Source organism: Molossus molossus, unplaced genomic scaffold (assembly GCF_014108415.1).
Source record: "Molossus molossus isolate mMolMol1 unplaced genomic scaffold, mMolMol1.p scaffold_m16_p_8, whole genome shotgun sequence".
Classification (NCBI taxonomy): Eukaryota; Metazoa; Chordata; class Mammalia; order Chiroptera; family Molossidae; genus Molossus; species Molossus molossus.
Genome location: NW_023425402.1, coordinates 19,974,135 through 19,989,383, shown reverse-complemented (window position 1 = coordinate 19,989,383; position 15,249 = coordinate 19,974,135). Strand labels below are relative to the sequence as shown.

At 38.4% G+C, this 15,249-nt stretch overlaps 1 pseudogene; it reads left to right on the top strand.

Annotated features, from left to right (window-relative positions):
* Window positions 1-617: 617 nt before the first annotated feature.
* Window positions 618-13,452, top strand: LOC118621394 (annotated as a pseudogene).
* Window positions 13,453-15,249: the final 1,797 nt, after the last annotated feature.

Sequence of the window (15,249 nt, the reverse complement as noted above, 5' to 3'; positions counted from 1 at the left end):
CATTTTACCTCCTTTTCCACACCTATAATCCTCATTCTCAAGAGCCCTGGTAAGGACAGAATTAGAATATACATAATTATTTATTTTCTTTATATTTCATGTCATGAATACAATGCAAAAAAAGAAAACTACTTTTATCATCATATTGGTCATATTGGTGGTGGTGGTAGCATTAGTATTATTTTCCCTTGATTTTTAACAGTCCTTGTAGTTATGCTTTTCTGCTTTTGCATCTGAAGTAGCAGACACATCCTTAACTCATCGCCTTCAGCAGATAGACTATTATTTCTATGGTGCTGTTACTACCTGAGGTGTTTTTCTTTTTCTGTCTGTGTGAAAACATATCTGCTCCATTTTTTAAAAATTTCCTATTGTGGGTGAATTTTTAATCTTTTGGGTCTACTGTAGTTCTTACAATTTACCCATCTGGTTGTCGGAAACTTTTATTTTTCAGAAAGCGGTGCTATAGCTCAAGTGTGTCGCTTGTCCTTTGCCCACCGACTGTGGCCTGTTTACTCCCTGTTGATGGGAACTCTTTCACACGGGAACACGCACAGGGGGCTGGCAGCAGAGTGGAAGAAAGTGTAGAGTTAGGAATTGATACCCTGAGCGTGCCCATGGACCAGGTAAGGACAGTTTCAGGGTTGGCACTCCCAGAGGTTTATGGGTAGACTATCAGATGAGCGCACTCCCTTTAACACCTTCTGGAATTCGCATCTGCCTCTTCCCCAGTGTCCTCTCGACCCCCAGGCTAGAACTCCCACCTCAGTACTCCAGGTGCTGGTGGGGAGACATGAGTCTCTCCAGCACACGTTGCCCAGCTGTGGCAGGCAGGCTGTCACACACAGCTTCCCTTTGCCCCTGGGAGAGATGGCCTTGCTTGGTAAATCAGCCATGTACATCCTGCGGGAAGGGTGACACCAGGAAAGCTGCTTACCTACTTCACTGTGACCAAAGTCCTATTTCTCTTTCTCTCTTTATTTTTTCTCTAGCATTACACTGGAGTCTCCCTTCAGCGAGGCTGGACTTCCGCAAATACTTTCCAGTGCCTACCTGGACATAAAAGGCCACTGAGAGGTTTGCCTGACAGTGGCCAGAGTGGTGTAGGCAGTTCCCCCGGCTTCACTGTTTCCATAGCTCTATTAACCTAAAAAGAAAAAGCCAAAGTGAGGGCAAGATGTTTATTTGAGATTAAAACGAATAACTACTGGGGAAGCACTGATGCAGGCAGGAACCGAAACAGTGTTCCACGTAGGATGTGGAGTCAAGGGGTATTAACGAGAAAGGGAAGAGGGATAATTACATGACTAGAAAGAAGGAACTTCTATAGATGCAGATAAGCTAACATAGTAATGCTAATTCTGAAGAATGTCTATGTCTTTCCTCTTAGCTTTGCAAATAGTCGTTTGGTGTACAAGTCTCCTTTAACACAGTCTAAAGGTGATTTTACCCAGTTTAACATTCTGAAGCTTTGAGGGCTAAGACGTGCGAGGCAGTTCCTCTGGGACGGCGGCTCTGACTCCACTTTGAAGTGGCTTCATTTATATTATTTTTTACAGCTGATACCTAGGTGTGTCTGTCTCTTACCAGCTGCACTGCTGGGTGAAATTCCTCGCAGAACTGAGGGAGTAAAGTACTGGGCGCCAAAATACCCACAAAGGTGTTTCTGTCCAAGTATAGAGCTCGAATGCACTGATTTAAAAGGGGGATGAAAAGGAAGAACATCTCCTGCTGCCCTGTTGCTACCACAGTCACTTCATTGTATACTTCATAGTGTCTTGCTTTGTCCAGTGCTACTAACACATTAAGAATTAGTGAAATATAATTATATAAATATAATGAATATCACGATAGCAATCATTAAGTGCTTACAATACGGCAAGCACTGAGTGTTTCATTTTATTTATTTTTTTATTTTAAATCCTCACCCAAGGATAATTTTGCATTTATCCTCAGATAGAGTGGGAGTGGGGGGAGAGAGAGAGAGAGAGAGTGAGAGAGAGAGAGATCAGTGTGAGAGAGACACATGGACCGGTTTACTCCCACACAACCCTAACCAGGGCCAGGGACTGAACCCCCACTGAGGCACATGCCTTTGACTGGAATCTAACCGGCAACTCTTTGCTCCTCAGACCAACACTCTAACTCTTTGCTCCTCAGACCAACACTCTAACCGCTGAGCCAAACCGGCCAGGGTGAACACTGAGTGTTTTAAATGGATTAAATTATTTAATAATAATCCCAACATTTCATGGTTGTTAGTATTACCTGTTTTACAAATGAGGAAAGTGAGCCTTAAAGAAGATATATCACTTGCTCAAGTTTTCTCAGTGAGGGGTGAAGCGGGCCATGAACAAAGGTGACTGGCCCCCAAGCCACACCCTAAAACACTGCCTGGCTACTGTTCCAATCTACAGTAGCACAATCAGGAAGAAAATTATGTTTTAATGAAAGCATAAGAAATTGACAGTTATTAAAACAAATGTATTACATATGTAAGGCTCATTTTTTTTTCCCCTTTTGATCTACTTGGGAGATATTTTTTCACTAAGTTATGATATTATGTTTCTAAAAAATTGTTTGAGCACTTTACATTGATATTGAGGTATTTGATCTTGAAAATACAGTAAAAATTAGTTTTCTATGTTTATTAAATCTCATAGTAGATTGTATAATTAATTTTAATAATGAACATAATATTGGATTATGTAATATGTATTATATAATCCTTAGACCACATACAGGCAATTTAGCAAAAGCTAATTAGTAAACAATTCCAAGGAAGCTACTGAGAAAAAATACACAAATCACTACCTAGCTAAATGGTATTATACTCTCCAGATCTTTGTAGTAAAGCTTAGCCCTTCCCTAATCCATCATTACTAACATTATTAAACCTAATTATAGGGGAACAGCAATTATCAATTTAGTTTCTCTTTAGAATGAAATGATGGGCTGATTTCGTACTGAAGCAGGTGATAAGATCTTTTAAGATGTTTTTACCATAGCGTATTAGTACCACTTTGCATAATTCTGAGTAACCAAACAGGAAAGAGAAGTGATTTGTGTTCTTATATATACTTCTGGGCTGAAGATCAAAATATGCTCATCTCCTTTTGGAAGTCAGAACATCTTCTCTTTCCCATCTGTTTAATTCAGGTAAAACATTTGCTGCATTTTGGGATGATAAGAGCTATTCGTGGTGGGAGTAAATCTTTTATAGCCTTTAATTTTATTCTCAATTTTACTATTAGTAAATGGGAATGCATTAATTATTAGGATTTATTTAAGATACTTTTCTAGTGTTGTCTTGGGGTAACACACCAAATAAACCAAAAGTTGTCTCATGCATGGAATATTATTTTTCTTTTTAGTATAACAATTTTTTTTTTTTAATCCTCACCCTAGGAAAATTTTCCATTGATTTTTTTTTTTTTTAGATAGAGTGGGGGAGGGGGAAGAAATAACAATGTGAGAGATACACAATGATTGGTGGCCTCCCACACAGCCCTGATGATTGAACCCACCACCAAGGTACATGCCCTTGAACAGAAATTGAATCCAAAACTTATTGTTCTAGGGGTGACACTCTAACCCCTGAGCCAAACCTGCCAGGGCAGCATAACACTTTTTAATAGGGGTATAGATAAACTAAAGTGCATTCAGTACAAAGCCACTAGGGCACTAAGGATACTGAAAACACATTGTACACAAAGTGAAGAAGGCAGGCCGGTCAGCTTTTCAGACAGGAGTCCTCATGGGACAGTGCCAGTCAACTTTAATAGTTGGTGGTAATAAAGAATTAGAGTAAGATTTAATGAAAACAAAAGGTATTTCAAAAAAATAAGTTTTAATATAAAAGAGAAAATTATTATAAAAGTAACACTTGGCAATTGTTCAATAATAATAACAGTAGAGAATTATAGGAGCTAAAAGTAAAATTGTAATATAACTATAAATCCATCACTGTTTAGAGGTATCTACTATTATTACTTTAGTGTATAACCTTGAACACCTGTCACTTTTTTTCAGTTGCGTCTTAAAAGAGAAACAAATTTTAAAAACAGAATTTTAAACTAACTTCCTTGCAATTGGAGATGCTCATCAGTGATATGAATTATTAAAGATCAAAGTTTTACTTTTCATCTTTGGTTAGGTCTCAAATTCTTGTCTTTCTAACGTGTTAAGAAACGTTGCTACTATATTCCCAAGCTCCAATCTAGAAATGGGTAACACAAGACTAAAACCTACATTTGAGGGTAAAGGATGAAACTGATTTTTATTAAGAAAAACTGTCCATCTGACTGAGAAAGTGTATTCTTTTAAAAAAAAATTTTTTATCCTCACTCAAGGACATTTTTGCATTTATCTTCAGATAGAGCAGGAGGGAGAGAGGGAGGGAGAGAGAGAAACATCGATGTGAGAGAGACACATCGACTGGTTGCCACCCACACGACCCCAACCAGGGCCAGGGACAAAATACAACCAAGGTTCATGCCCTTAGTGGAAACCAAACTCGGGTCTATTTTGTCCACAGGCCGAGCCACACTGGCCAGAGTGAGAAAATATATTCTTATAGAAAGTCCAATCTACAAAAAGCTATAAGAGTACATTTTTTAAAAGTATCATCACTTTTTTTCATAAAGTAAACTATTTTTATATATTCATAAATGCTTCATTTTTTTTGTCTGCCTCAGAAACAATGACGCTGGTAGGCATATGCTTTGTGGTACTGCTACAACAGGCTGCAGGCGTGGTAAGGATTTTACATATAAGATCCATCTTTAGGCTCTGTTAACAGGGCTACCTGACTCATAGTTCATGGTGAATGTGATGTGGACATAGGTAATGGTTGCAGATCTCCTGGCATGGGGAGAAAAAGAACTATTCCTTTATTACATAACGCACCTGTCTTCTCACTAATGTGTATTTTTACAGCAATCAGTAACCTTTTTACTCATTAACACTACTGAGCAACAAGACAGTGGGTCAGCAATGAGCATCAAATGAGAAGCATAGCGGGTATCAGAATGTAATATCAATGCGCTACTTGCTTTACAGGAATCTACTCTTGTCATGAGTAGCTTGTTTAGTTGAAGGATTTAAGGAGTCTGTGATTTAGACTACTAATTCCCAAAGCATGGTCCCTGAGAACATGTCAGAAATGCAAATTTCCTGGCCCCACCTAATCTTCCTGAATAAAAATTCGGGGGGACAGGGGGAAGTCTAGCAATCTGTAGGTTAACAAACCCACTTGGTGAGTTTGATGCTCAAGTTAAAGAACACAAAACTAAACCTTTCTATTAACTTCCATATTGAAATAAATCAATTGTTTTGTTACCTTGATGCTCAATATTATAACATTGTCCTTACTATCTTTTTGCTTCATTTTAAAGTCAAATATGTCAGTGTTGCCCTGGCCGGTTTGGCTCAGCGGTTAGAGCATCCGCCTGCGGTCCGGAGAGACCTGAGTTCGGTTCCCACTAAGGGCACGTACTTCGGTTGCAGTTTGTCCCCGGCCCTGGTTGGTCATGCGGTGGCAGCCACTTGATGTGTCCCTTTCATGTCCATGTTTCTCTCTCTCTGTCTCTTCCTCTCTCTCCCTCCCACTCTATCTGTACAAAAAATGGAAAAATGTCCTCGGGTGAGGATAAAAAAAATATATATATATATATATATGTCAGTGTTCTCTTTATTGACCCAACAACCATCAATCCAAATGGAGATTATTAATAAGCATAATGACCTTAGAAGACTGGTAAGTCCCAGTGCCAGGAACATGCTTAAAATGGTAAGTCATGTCTTATTGACAGATCATTATTAGTTAGCATCTAACCATTTAACAATGGACTTTAAACTAGGATCTATGTATGTAAAAGATTCTCATCTCTTTACTTCACTAGAAAAGTTGCCATATTGGCTGGTAGTTAAATGTAACATACTACATTTGAACTGAAAACATATTGACTCACTCAGTATAGGATGATGGTATAATTAACGGGCAGTGTAAATTACACTACTGGAACAATTGCTAAACAGCAATTGGAAAATTAAACTATATAGTAAAATATGGTGTATAGGTCTAAAAAATTAGAGTCCGTCTGTTATTGGTGGGGTGCCCTGTGTGTCCCCACCTGTGACTGGTGGAAATGTAATTCTTGTGATGTCCCAAGAATAGGAATTTTCTGAGACTCGCACGAGAGAATGAGTGGTATTTATTTGCGTAGAATTAAGCCCCTGGGTTTCCAAAGTCCTATTTGCTTCCACCTTGCCATGGAAAAAGTCCAACCTTCTCTTCAGCAGAGCTAGAATTAAGGCCACTGTGCAGTTTCTGCTCCATGTCAAAGCACAGTCCAGTCAGCATCTGGGTAGCTTAGCTTGTGTCTCCAGCTGCAGTCCAGAGTGTGTAGGGTCCCGTGGCCATGGAACATGCGGCTGTGAAGGCCACATGGCAGGCAAGTGCAAGGTGAGTGTGGGTCACGGAGCAAGAGAGTGCAAGGGAGCAGGAGCAGAAGAGCAAACAAGCAAGAGGAACAAGAGAAACAATTCTTTGTCTGGGGATTATAACTGGGAGCATAACCAATCAACCCTTTCTAGCCAATTATCTTTTCCCAGGTGAGACTCACAGGCACATACCTTCCCTGCGTCACGCCAACTTCACTGCACATGCATCCATTTCCCTTTCCCCCAGTGGTTTTGCAGGGAATGGACCAGTGGAGTGTGAAGCTGTAGCTTCGTAGTAAAGCTGCCCAGATGACCATGCTTATAATGTCTGGCCTTCCCAATGCTTTCTTCCTATTATTAACATTAATAAACTAGTTACAACAGTGACACTACTCTTCAGCTACAGTCAGATCATAGGTTATAGAATGTGTATGGATTTAGGCAATACATTAGTTAAAAGGGAGCACAGACAGAAGGTGTTGATTAGCATGGTGGGGAGCCTGGACACCAAAAGATGAGGAAGTATGAGATATTTAGACTAAATACTATCCCAGGAGAATGTGATCGTGGACTCTAGGCTAAGTACTTAACCTGGAGGAGCCTCAGGTTTCTTGGCTATTAATAGGAATGATAATCAAACTTTGCAACATCTTTGTGAGGAGCAGAGAAATACTATTATAAACAAATGCCATTAACATATGGGATGTTCATTAAAAATTAGTTACTGTTTCTCTTCCCAATTCAAGTATTTAAAGTGTTATCGTATGACAAATGAATTAATTTTTTCTGAATTTTCTCAAAGAGCTGAGCTAGAATCAGCAAATCATAGGTATTTGGAAATTATACTATACCTCAAAAGATTAAAAAAAAAATCTATTTAGCAATTAGTGCTACCATTAACTGTCTTAGGAGGTACTGAATATATACATCAATTATAGGCAAAATGTGCATATTTTTGGAGGTAATTCCTATAGTAAATAAGAAATAGAATCCATTATCTTTCTAGTTCATTCCATTTCTGAGATTCTGAAAGCTGTTGCTTAATCTGGGCAATAGGAGGGAATGTTCCTACTGACCCTTATGTTTAGTTCCATTTTTGAGGAGGTGTGTTCTGCCAGCTGTCCAAGACAAATACCTCCTGACCATGATAATTAATGGACATTGCCCTCTCAAAGATGCAAGGTGTCTGCTCTCATCTCAACAGCTCATGGGAGATTGCAACTTTCTTTTTTCCCTAGGAAGTATTGTTGAGTAATCTTGATTTAACTTGTCTGAATTATAATACTAAATTCCTAGTTGCATTGATTTTCCTAGATCTTTCTTATTTTTGCATGTGAGATAATGGTTGACATTTATTTTTCCATACATTGTGTCTTTTCCACTGTTATATTTAATTTAGTTCAACAAAAACCTACTAATGCTTGCTATAGCATCTGGCAGTATACTGATGTATATGAAGACTGGGCAAATGCCATAGACATTTTGGGGAAAACAGCACATACAGTACTAAGTTCTCATTTTTAATTAAATAGCCATAAACCCAAGCCGTGATTATCCATCAAAAAGAACATGGTTTGGGCCCTGGTTGGTTTGGCTCAGCGGTTGGAGAGCCAGCCTGCGGACCAGAGAGTCCTGGGTTCGGTTCCCGCTACGGGCACATACCAAAAAAAAAGAACATGCTTGGTTTTGAAAGGTTTTGTTGCTGAGAAACTGAATGGCTATATTTTTTTCCCTAGAATATTTTATTTGTGACCCCATATGCGAAGATACTTCTCGGTAATTAAGTAATTTAGGAAATCAAGAAATGTGTCTTTTGGTAGAACAGTGGAAAAATAAGAAATACTAGAAAATAATTAATCAAATAGGCCTTTTTTTAAAAATGTGGTGGTATACATCACGATTAGCTCATGAAAGTATCATATTTTCTTTTTCTTTTTTTTTTTATCCTCACTCGAGGACACTCTTTTGATATTTTTGTTCAGATAGAGTGGGAGGGAGAGAGAGAGAGAAACATCAATGTGAAAGGGACACATCGAGTGGCCGCCACCCACACGACCCAAGGAGGGCCGGGGACAAACTGCAACCAAGGTACGTGCCCTTAGCGGGAACCGAACCTGGGTCTCTCTGGACCGCAGGCCGATGCTCTAACTGCTGAGCCAAACCGGCCAGGGCAAGCATCATATTTTCATTTCCAAATGTTTGTATTTTATTTCAGGACATGGAATAATGAAGTTGCAAGGAAGGCCGAAAAATGGGAGAAGAAGTGTATAATGTCTCACAGTCCTTCAGCTGAACAGTAAATCAGCTGTAAGTCAGACTTTCCCAATGAATAGTGTGCATTGAATAAAAACCAAAAATGAAGTTAAACTGCACTGAAGTGGTGAACGATGGCAGCTTGAAAATAATGATAAGGATTTTGTTTGTTGGTTTTAACTTCATGAAAATAGTGATCTAGATTTTGTTTGTTGGTTTTAATTCCATGACCTATCCCCACACACATACCTTGCTTCTTTTCTTGTTTTCCCTTTTGAAACTCTTGCCCTAAAATTGCATTACTCCTGCTACTCCAAGCCAAAAAAAAAAAAAATGTAAAATGAGTCTGAGTTATTGGTCCAAGGCAAAAGCTATGAGGGAGGAAAACAACAACAAAAAATTGTTTTAAATATTTAAATAGAAATTGTTTTCTGAACTTTAGTGCATTTAGATACTCATCATCCTTATTTATCCCCATGCCAAATTTATTCTTGAAATCTAAAAAAAAACTCCCACTTAATATATTGTAGCAAAAATTACCAGACCACAAATTCCTGGTGAAATAATATTTTTTTAATATAACTTTCCAGAACATAAGTGTAAATTATGTTAGCGAAGAATTAACTCTCTAGCTCCCTTTCAAAGTCTGCAGTCCGCTTACCTCTGCAAGCCCATTGTGCGCCAACCTGTCTTACACATCTTCACTATAATCTCGTTGGCCTCATCACCACTATTGCATCCATGGCTTTGATTTCATTTTCCCACAGGATGTCCTATCGTGTGTCTGATCTATTTGCAGTCTGCTTCACATGTGCTCCTTTTATTTCTCTAGCTGAAGAGCAAAAGGTCAAAATCACATCCCCTGCATGTGTACTATAAAGGCATAGTAGGTAATAAATACTTGCTGGTCCTGGCTGGTTTGACTTAACAGTTCGAGTGTCAGCCGGAGGACTGAAGAGTCTCAGGTTCAATTCCCGGTCAAGGGCATGGACTTACCTGGGTTGCAGGTTTGATCCCTGGCTCTGGTTGGCTGGTCGGGGTCATTCCGGAGGCAACCAATCGATGTGTCTCTCTTACATCAATGCTTCTTTCTCTCCCCCGCCCCCTCCTCCCAGTCTGTCTAAAATAATCAGTGGAAAAATATCCTCTGGTGAAGATTAAAAAAATAAAAAATAAACAAAAATAAAGACTTGCTGGTTATTAGTCAGTTCACTAGTTTGCCAAAATGATGACTGTGACTGTGTTGAGCTGCATAATCAGCATGGAAATGAATCATTATTTATATTTTAAAAAGAGCTGTTTATATGTGAGAGGAGGGAGCGATTCCAATTCACAGAGCTGAGCTTTAGAAATAAAAGTTAGGTTTCTCTAGGAGGTCAGTCAAAGATTTGGGAGGTGACTCTGATCACTAACACAAAAATATACTATTCTAACAGTTTCGATGAGCATTCTTTGCAACTACTGGTTTAACTATTGGTTCATTGTCTTTTCTAATTTTTAGTCACTGGCTGTGGAGAAAATTTATTCATGTCTAGTAGTCCTAAATTATGGTCACATGCAATCCAATCTCTTTACGATGAAGTTAAAGATTTCAAATATGGATTTGGAAATACGCAAGCAAATGCTGTGACTGGCCATTACACCCAGGTAAAATGAAATGACAAAAGTGTAATGTGTTTTGTCCACTACTACCCCAGAATTCCTTTGTCTCCTCAATTCATTCTGGAGATGCTAGGTATACATCTTAGCTATGCAATTTGTACGTGAGCATGAAATCTGCCCTATTTTACAAGGTATGTGTTACCCATTAATGTACATCAACATAAATCCATTGTCTCTTGGATACCTGTAAACACTCATCTGGTTATTGTGATTTGGACTTACCACAATGAATTTTTTAGATGACAGCTCTGAGAATCAAGTGATTTAATGACCTTAATTATATTTAAGCAACATTTTGAACAAGTCTTGAGTAATTCTCTCTAGACTAGTCACAGGATGAAATGTTAAAGAGAAAAATATTTTAAAAATTAACTTATATATGCAAATTATTTTTAAATCATTGAATAAATATTTTTTGTATTATATAGAAACTAAAGAAAAGTTATATTGGGACCCTTAAAATTATCTGCACACACACACACACACACACACACACACAAGATTAACAAGGTTTCTTCTTTTTTCCTGCAAATACCAAATTGTCCTTGGGTTAATATCCCCTTATTGCCCAATACCCCATTGTCCACATATTTATGAATTTTAGTATGATTCACTGTTACACCAAAGGTATCATGAATATATAAAGCTCGTTTGATGTTAAATAAAGCCACATAGCTGGAAGAGATATTTAAAAAGAATAACCATCAAGTTTAGAAATTCGAAAAAATTACAGCCAATATTTTTCAGTTTTTAAAAGTATCTTCCTTGATAACTTCTAAGAAGCAAATAAGCCACACAATGTGAACACCATAAATTTAATTAAAATGACTTTATTTTAAACTTTTCACTTAAGCTTGTTTCGGCCACTTCCTACCATCTTGGCTGGGCGTTTGCCTACTGTCCTCATAACATCTTAGAGTATTACTATGTTTGCCATTATTGCCCCAGTTAAACAGCCCAAGGGACCACTTTGGGCGGATGGTAGGCCAAGTGGCCTGCACCTTGAGGGGAAATCCAACCCCTTTCATCTATTTGAGGTTATACGATAGCTTCATGGACAGCTTTGAGGGTGCGGTTTGAAGAAAGGAGAAAACTGGGAAAGAATGGAAAGGACACGCAGTGCCTTCTAAGGGGTGACAAAGCCATGGGGATATTGGTAGCATGGTGCCCAGAAAATGTGCTCTGAGGTCCACAAGGTTCAAGTACAATCATTGGCTGTCACTTCCCACTTGAGTGACCTGCAATTCAGCAGTAACTTAACAACTTGAACTCCTTTTTCCTTATCTATAAAGAGGCAATAGCAATACATTTCTGAAAGTGTTTTTTTTTTTTTTTTGAGGATTAAATATACTAAGCTATTTTAAGTGCCTAGCATAGCTTGTCGCACTTAATAGATTCTCAATGAAAACAAATTCATCCAGTAAAGAGGTAAAAAAAATATTCTATGAGACGCCAATTCCAAAAATTCTTAGGCACCTTGCTGCAAACCTGTCTTCTGGTTGCACACCTTTGGTCTATGGTGAAGGCAGCAGAACCCTATTTCTTTTTTCTGCATCTATTTATTTATTTATATAAATTTATCTTCTGCATATATTTAAATAGTACTGATTTACCTTGAAATGGTCTTTGTGGATCCTACCTTCATACATCTTTCTCTTTTCTGATCTGTGACTCTTGCTGTATGTTCTATATGACACAGTCCTATATTTCATAGTGTGGCCACTAATTCTGTCCTTCAAATATTCTATTGCCAGCGGAAACATATTGAGCACCATAAAAACCCCTATAGAAGAGGAAAACCATGAGAAGACTTTCCCCATCATTGTGAGAAAGGGCTTTGCAGTAAGTAACACTCATTCTGCCTCTTTCTATAGTGAGGTCTACATGGGCACTGGCCTTGCTGAGTAGGACAGTCTCGAAATCTGGCCTGATGTATACACCACCTCACTCTGCTCCTGGGCCCTCCCTTTCCTACTTCAGTTGTTTTGGTCTTGGCAATAAAAACAGAGCTGAAAGTGAAAGTGCTGGGTTCAGCCACTTGAGAGTGGTGATGACTAAATTAAGATTAACATGGGAGTGGTCATGCAGAGCGAAGTCAAACCAGCCAGGGTGGAGATGAAATCGCCCTTTAAGTCCTTCTGGTCAATTCAGGCCTCCTTTTTCTCAGTCGGGGGAGGGGAGAAGGCAAAAGTATAGAAACTGACACTATAGTCTCCGAGAGGCTGAGGCTCCGTTTGCTTTTGCCCCTAAATAAAAGCCAGGGGATAAAATAAAGGGAGTTGTTCTCCTTAGTATGGCCACCCCTACACACACACATTCACACACTCATGTACACTCACACATTCTGCCAATTACATCACTTGCTTCCTTCTTCCCAGCCACATTTCATGGGAAGCAGGCCCCTGACAAAGAACTTTGAGCTATTTTAAGCACATACATTGAACTTCCCCACCAGTCTTCTATTAATCCTTAGACACTACATATACACATAAATGAGAAGACCAGAGTCACTGCTCGTATAGGATTCTACCCCTTTGTATGGCTTGTTACGTGAGGAGTGGGCAGGATGGGTCTTCCACTCGCTGCCCTGGCTCTGTTCATTGCAATCTGTTCATTGCACAGGCAGACGGGGAAGCACACATACACAGGGTGCTAAATAAGTAGTCTCTGAAATGTATTGGTAATTATTTTATTTCTGTTACTGTGCACCTTGTTAGAACATGATAGAGACATTTATTAGATTTCATGAAGTTCTGGGTGTGTGAACTTTCTATCTGCTATATTAGGTATGTTTGTCGAGCAGTTGAAGACTATCAGCTCTTATGTGTGTGGTGACCTTTGAATAATAAAATATATAAGGAGTAAGTGGATTTTCCCTGAGACAATATAGTTTTTAATAATGAATACTTCGCTCCCAAAAGCAGCATTTTATTTACCTTTTATTTCATTTTAGCCAATGCCGGTATGCAGGTGAATAAGATATCGAATTGTGACGATTTGGTCAGAAGACACGGGTGTGCTGCAGAAATCACAAGAGAAAACTGCCGAGCCACCTGCAGGCGCCCTCCCTCAGCAAAACAAAACATACTTTAAGGGTGGTGCTTCTTCGCAAGAGCAGAGCGATTCCGCTTAAAAACAGAACTGTAAAAATGTCATCGTCTGTTTCCAAACAAATTTTGGAAAAAACCTTCTATGGCCTGGTGGTGTGGCTCAGTGGTTGAGCATTGACCCATGCATCCAGAGGTCGCCGGTTCTATTCCTGGTCAGGGCACATGCCCAGGTTGTGGGCCTGATCCCCAGTGGGGGCATGCAGGAGGTTGCTAATTGATGTTCTTTCTCATTGATGTCTCTCTCTCTCTCCCTCTTCCTATAAAATCAATAAAGGAAAAATTTGAAAAGAAAAAATCTTCTATTGAATACGTCCTCTTTCATCCATTAAATTTGATGATATCTGAATGAAAAAAAAAACAGGCAACAAAAACAGTAAGTTCAGTAACTGTGAACTACAGATAAAAAATGCAATGCTGAATCTAATGAATACTTTAGTCATCATAATTTGCAATATGTGCCAAAAGCTTTTGTGCATCTTACAAATAAATGTATTTAAAAATGTTAAAATAGCCCTGGCCTGTTTGGCTCAGTGGTTAGAGCGTCAGCCTGCAGTCCAAAGAGACCCGGGTTTGTTTCCCTTAGCTATCATGGTAGCCAGAGCCAAGTGGAAGGCCCTGAAATCAAGCAAGGTAGTAAACCAAAAATAAGTTTAATGACTTGGGTACTGCAGAAATGTATGTTACAATCTATACAAAATTCAAGGGTAGTAATTATGACCTCCCTCATCCCTATTTAACTTGCCTATTTAGCTAGTGTAAAAGCAAAATGTCTTATGGATAATAACTGTTGACCAGCAATTTTCAACTTTTTAATCCCATGGCACACATAAACAAATTACTATAATTCAGCAGCACACCAAAAAATATATTTTTTGCCAATCTGACAAAATAAATAGGAATAATTTTGATTCATTCACACCAGACAGCTATTGTTGTGTTGGTTGTTGTCTTTTTTTTTTTTATTTGACAATCTAAGGAACAGAAGTTAGTGCCCCTAACTAAATAGTCAGGTATTACATGTTTTAAATTTTCTGTGGCACACCAGTGGAAAATAGATGCTGTAGACTGTTGCAAACTTAACCACATGGTGGTCCCACTCACAACTGTAATTCTACATGTCAAATTTTTATTAGAGGAAGTCAACAGATTCCTTGGCACCAGGAATACATCTATAGTTTCATAATTGCTCTTATTCCATTACAATGAGCAAAGATAACCACACACAGTTTCCCTTTATATAACAAGGCAAACATATATATATTCTCCCCATAGTGGTTCTATTAGATTCACAGATTCACAAAATATTTTTTTTAGTGCCATAGTACTTGGTACTGCTATTTTAATAGCTGTGGCAAAAAGATAAGGTTTTGTGCATATTGATTTCATGAAATACTTCAGACATGCTAGAGAGATTCATATAATGAACAAGCATGTGTTCACCTGCCAGCTTATGACACAAAATACTGTAGACTTGAAACTCCCTGAAACACTTGCCCTTATTCCTTCTGCTTCTATCTTAATTTTTTTGCTTATCATGCCCATTTATTGATCACTGCATAGTTTTTCCATATGTGTATCCTTAGACATATTTAATATTGTTTTTCATATTTTCAAATTTTAGGTAAATGCCAGTACACTGTACATACCATCTACAGCTTGTCTTTTTGTTTGCTTGTTATGTTAATCATCACTTCAGGATATTTTTCCATTGTTTTTTTAGATTGAATGGAAGGGAGGGTGGGAAGAAGAGAGAGAAAGAAAAATATAGACATGAGAGAAA